We start from the raw sequence: 6,634 nt of genomic DNA on the forward strand, positions 1-6,634 counted from the left end.
GAAGGTCATATGGATTAGTCACTTAAAAACAATCATTAGTATACACCTAACTATATGAATTGTTTCAAAATATTGTATATGTCATATATAGCACTCCAAAAATTCTTCATAATTACATCTGAGCAGCTGTTCATCCAAGAAATATGGTAGTCCAATGGCACTGTGAACACTGAAAGACTCTGAAACAGATTTCTCAGTGATAACAGAGATAACAGAAGTGATTGAAATATATATATACGTATATACAGACATATATATTGCATGTGTTCATGGATATGTATACACACATATATTTATATATGTATACACACACACACACACACACACACACATATATATATATATATATGTAATATTCTTCTCTAAAATGTAATTTTCTCTGGGAGCAGGTTTCTTGGGAGGCTTCTGGGAGCAGCCTTCCTTTCAGTTGTAATCACCCCAAATGCAGCCAGGAGTTAAAGTTCAAATCCTTTATTTTCTCTTTCAATTATTGTCTCCTTCCTTGGGCCCAATTAGCTTTCTTAGAGGCCCATCTCTCTCCTTGGTTCCAAGAGCTCCTGTTGCTAGTCCTTTGCCTCTGCCAGCTTCAGCCTCTAGCCCTCTCTGAATGCCTCCAGCCAGCACAAAGGTGGAAAATGGAATGAATCTGTCTCCTCCTCGGAGAGTGGGCTTGTCCTTTCTGACTTCTGAATGTCCCAGACTGAATCCTGGTAGAAACTCCTAGCTTATATATGCTCTCTTAAAGGTGTGAATCTTTAGAATTATAGTAAGTACTAAGACTAAGTACATGTAAATTAGAGAATCATTATCTCATCAATTCCACTGATTTAGCACCCTTGTAAGAATTCTAACATATATACATTTGTATATATATAAAATCTTCAAGTCTCCTGGAAGTCATGCCTCCAGACATTTAAATTTGAAGAGAATGAGATAGAGGCAAAATAGCTGAACCATACTTTTCCACATAGCAGAAAATTCTCTGCTTCTGGAATCCAGTGATTTTCCTATTGTTGTCAAATTTATAAGGTCTATCCCGTGGCCTTTGCACACATTTAAAAAACCACTAACATCTTTGGATTGAATGTGGAATCATTTACTCAATAAGAGAACCACTTATGACAAAGAAAGCATTCAGGAATAAGTTATTTGACAGACATTTATTTCCTCCATGGGCCATTATAGCTATAAATATATTTTCTATTAAAAAAAATCTTAATTCTGTGCCACATTTGAAGGGACTTATTGTAGAGTAGGAAAACTATATTATCTTTTGGTTGTGTATAAACTGTGTCTTTTATTATGTTGCCTAGAAACCACCCAAGAGTTTGGCTTTTGTTTTGTAAAAATGTAGGAAGAGGTTGCCTTGACCAGCTCCATTTCAAAATTAGAAGTGTTCTTTAAAAAAAAAAAGTCAATCTTTTTAGAATCTTCATGTGCTTCTCACCTCAAAGAACATGTTGCCAGTCATTGTCTGAAGTAGTCTTGAATCTAATGCATGATTTCTAGAGAAAATATGACTTTTTAATTTACCAACTTTCAAATTTGTTCTTTTAATCATCTTTAGCAAAGATATTACTCTTGCTTCTTGTGACTAAATTTCTATTTGCATATAAGGTTTACCTTCTATTATTTTTAGGAATGCTTTCCCTCTTTACCTTTAAATTGGTAGTTTTGAAGAGAAAAGAAGTTAAAAAAACAAGTTAGAGTTAATATTCATAGTAACTAGAGGGCTGGCCTCAGAGTCAAAAAGATAGCCACTGATTCATAACTGGCTATAGAACTGATCAAAGAAGTCACTTAGCTTCTCAGTGATTTAGATTCTCTACATTGAGGAATATGCACTGTTCTCCACTGGCAGAGAAAAGTTACTCCCTGGAAGTTCCTACATGAAGGAAATCACAGGCTATTTTAAAATAAACAAAAAGTATATATATATATAGAGAGAGAGAGAGATCAGAGGGAATTTGTTATTATTTCTCAGTTATGTCTGACTCTCCAAGATTCCACTTGGAGTTTTCTTGACAAAGAGAATGAGTAGTTTTCCATTTCCTCCTCCAGTTCATTTTACAGATAAGAAAACCAAAGCAAATAGGGCTAAGTGACTTGCCTAGTATCACACAACTAGTAAGTGTCTGAGGCCAGATTTTCACTCAGGGAGATGAATCTTCCTGACTGCTACTCTACCATTTGTACCACCTAACTGCCCATTTGAGGGAATATAAAAGCAATAAAATTATTTTAGTAAAAGTGTTGATTTTTTTTTTCCTTTTAGGAAATTGCGAATGATTTAGATAATATGTTTTTGTATATTTTTGTTATGTGTTTAATCATTTTTGCTAATTTTTAGACCAAGACCAATATCTGCCAACTAAAATTCAAGTCTGATAGCTCACAAATATTAGAATGATGTCTACAACTGGGATATTTCTAAGCATTTTAAGGTTTGCAAAGCATTTCACATGGTTTCACTTTAATATAATACTGAAAAAGGCAGGTGTTATTATTATCTCCATTTTATAGATGAGGTAATATACAGTTTTGATATATTATTTGCCCAGGGTAACATTGTTGGTAAGTAACTAAGGATATAAATCCAAATATAAGATATATTTGGATCTCCAAATTCAGTGCTTCATCCACACCATACTGCTAGATGATTAACAATTAAATGTTTTGTTTTAGTCATAGGCAACTAGGCCATAAGCTCAGATAAAAACTGAAATATCACTGTTAATCAATCCAGACATTTGAATACCCTATGTATGGTTGCAGTAGCACTTTTGGGCAGGAGTAAAGATCACGGAATAGAAGGAAGCCATGTAGCTGAGCTCCCGTCCACAACTTCTCCCAACAGATCTATAAATTGCACCAGACTGAATCCTAACATGGAAATCCATAATGAGCCCATTGTCTGGCCCAGATCAGCATAGAGAGACAAACAGAGATCTGTAGACATGAGGGAGAGGAGCATAATAGAGATGCCCTGAGAGGTCTGCTGAGGAAAAAGAAAGTTAGGCAGTAGCAGCCACAGGAGTGATACAGCTCAGTTACATTCCCAATAAGATCAGGGATGAAACAAGGATACCCTAACATCACTACTATTATTCAACATTGTATTAGAAATTTTGGCTTTAGCAGTAAGAAAAAGGAAATTAACGAATTAGAATAGGCAATGAGGAAATAAAACTATCACTCTTTGCAGATGATCTAATGACATACTTAGAAAAAGAAAATCCTAGAAAATCATCCAAAAACTTACTGGAAGCAATTAACAGCTTTAGCAAAGTTGCAGGATATAAAATAAACCCACATAAATCATCAGCATTTTTATATATTACTGACAAAGCCCATCACCAAGAGATAGAAAAATTCCATTTAAAATTACTCTAGACAAAATAAAATACTCAGAGGTCTACCTGCCAAGACAAATCCAAGAATTATATGAATACAATTACAAAACACTTCTCACATAAATGGAAGTCAGATTTAAACTGGAAAAATATCAATTGCTCATGGCTTAGGCCAAGCTAATATAATAAAAATGACAATTCTGCCTAAATTGGTTTACTTGTTCAGTGCCACACCAATCAAACTGCCAAAACATTATTTTACAGAACTAGAAAAAATAATAACAAAATTCATCTGGAAGAACAAAAGATCAAGAATATCAAGAGAATTTATGAAAAAAATACAAGAATGGTGATTCAGTAGTACCAAACCTAAAACTATATTATAAAGCAGCAGTCATCAGTAGTGTCACAGTTCAGACTCAGGCTCAAATGAGAAAATTTCATTTTCTAAGCACAGCCTACAGAGGAGTAATCAAAGTAGGAAACCCAGGCCAAAGAGGAACATGCAATTCTGCCACTTTGAACCAAGAGAACTTTATTGATAGCTGATAAGGGTCTAGAGTACAGCAAGTTTCTTTTACAGTTTTAGACTCAAGTCAGGAACTTGCAGAGTTCAGATCAGGGAGGGAGCAATCTGACTTCTTCCTGGATTAAACCTCTTTGGGAGCACTGAAAACTTTCAAGTAACCAGTCTATTCCTGAGATCTTAAAAAAGTAATACTCAATACCCTAAAAAAGCAGCAACAGAATCAGACTTTTCTTCCAAAAGTGTGCAGAACCTGGGCCTAACATCAGACCTGAAGTCAGGAAGTTGACTGGAAGAAAGAACAAAGAAGTTTGCCATAATGAACTACCACAGTAGTAGAGATGCACAAGACACAAATGAAGAAGAAAATAACTCAAAATATCTACAAGCAATGCCTCAGAAACCAGTATAGGTTGAATATAAATTCAATCAGAGCTCCTGGAAGAAGTAAAACAAGAATTTACAAAAGAAAAAAAAAAAAACCCTTCCCAGTTTAAAATGTTTTTATAAATAGAATAAGAGTTGTTTCAGGAAAAACTGGAAAAGAAATGAAAGCTATGGAAGAAAGTATTAGGAAGAAAATTAATAGCTTAGCATAAGAGATGGAAGGAAAAGAGGGAGGGAGGGAAGGAAATGAATCTGTAGAAAGCTTGGCATAAATCCAGCTAAGCCATAGTTTATTTTAAGAATGTTCATAGAAGAAATAGGAAGGGAGATTTCTGGTCAAGATATCAGTGTTATACAGCATGTACAGAAGCTCAGTTCTTCCTCAGAAATCTCAACAAATATTTGAAACTAACCCCAGATAAAGTAATGACAAATATGCACTGACTAAAATGAAATCTAGAAATGCATAAAAAGATGGTCAGAAAGTAAAAACTAGTAAAAAATATTTCATCAATGTCAAAGAAAAAATATTAAGTTATTCTGTTTTTTATGTTCCCAACTGCCAGAAACAATTTTATTTAACATAAATCTATATCTAAACCATTTCTAGCTTAGAGAAAGAGGGATATTATTCCATGTTCTCCAACATGATTGCCCCAAGATGATTTCAAGAAACATTTATAGGAATCTTGAACAAGAAAAAAATCATAGTATGTAACATTCCAAATTTATTGGAGTAACCAAGTTACCATTGCATTTCCTCCAAGACCACTCCTCTTGCACCTGGAGTTATACAAAGGGACCTTCCTAAAAGCTAACTTTTCAAACTTTTCTAACTTTTTCAAAAGTTCTATTAATGATTTGTTTTTATATCAAAATCACTTTCTGATTTCACCTTCCCAAATAACAATAATAGCTAACATTTATTATAACATACATTTATGTATGCACACATATTTTGTGTCTATGTGCCAGGTACTGTGCTAAGTGTCTTACAGTTTTAACAATTAAAAAGCAAAACTACCTGAAATCATTCATATCTCACAAAAGAAACAACATTCCATACTCAGAGTCCTTCACTTTTCTTTTAAGGAAAGATGTTTCATTATGTGTGCTCCAGCACTAAGATGGTAATTGTATTGTTCAGTTTAGATGTCCTTTTTTTTTTCATTTTAATTCTTATTATTGCACATATTGTTCTGTTGATACTGCTTCATATACCTTGATACTTTATCAATTGGGAAGGATTAAGTCCTAATGTTAATCATTTCAGGTGAATGAGGAGGTAATGTCAGAACAAGGGAAGAGTTAAGTTTAATTATTACCCTTAATCCATTTTCCCTAAAAAAAAAAAGCCTTTTTGTCTTCTACCTATCACCAACCTTCTCAAAAGGAGTCCATAAAGGATTTTAGATAAGAACATTATTTCTTCATATTTTCAGTTGTACAAAAGATTTTAAATTCACTTGTCTACTAGGGAAGCCGACACTAACTCAGATAAGCTTGAAAGCTTTAAAGGCCAGGAGAGGCATTCAATCAGGCATATGCTTACAAATATTTAACAATCAGTTTTTTAGGGGGAAAACTATAAGCCAAAGACATTTTAAAGTCTAACATTTTCTCTAACAATCACTGATTTCTAAGGTATACATTCTCACACTGAAAATTTAGCAAACAATTCTGTCAAGCTAATTTAGGACAGCTCCAGCATACTGGAATTGGACTGGGACCAACATAAGGTAATCTGGCTAAAAATTGTCAGAGGTAGAGAGAGAAGGTCCAGAGTGAACTCTCACAAATGTACCTAAAAACAGACATCTCCCTGTGAGCCAGTGACAGTCTCTATAGAATGGTGCCTGAAGCCATTAGTGAGTGATAGTTCTAAAACACTATAGATTGATTTCTAGGTAGATAGATTTCTTTTTTTTTATTGTATGTATCTAAGATACATTGCTAGAAAAACAATTGAGGAAATAACAGGCAAAGAAGAAACAAAATTATCAATTTTACATGGTTCACTTAACCCTAGAGATCTCGCTAAATATTAAAAACAACAATAACAGTATTCTGAAAAAAATCATCAGCCTCTTCAGCACTTAATAAAACCCAGCAGAAAGATAAACCAATTCAGAATTATAAAGGATCTGGGGCAGACACAGGAATTACATAAATACAACTATTACAGAAATAAAAGAAAATATAAGTAATTGGAGAATTAATTAGTCATGGCTGGACCATGTTAATGTTTTGACTATCTAACATAAATTAATCTTCTTTTTCAGTGCCCAGCCAAACTACCAAAGCATTATTTAATAGAACTAGATGAAATTATAACAAAACTCATCAGACTAAACAACAATAACAAAAA

Source organism: Sarcophilus harrisii, chromosome 2 (assembly GCF_902635505.1).
Source record: "Sarcophilus harrisii chromosome 2, mSarHar1.11, whole genome shotgun sequence".
Lineage (NCBI taxonomy): Eukaryota > Metazoa > Chordata > Mammalia > Dasyuromorphia > Dasyuridae > Sarcophilus > Sarcophilus harrisii.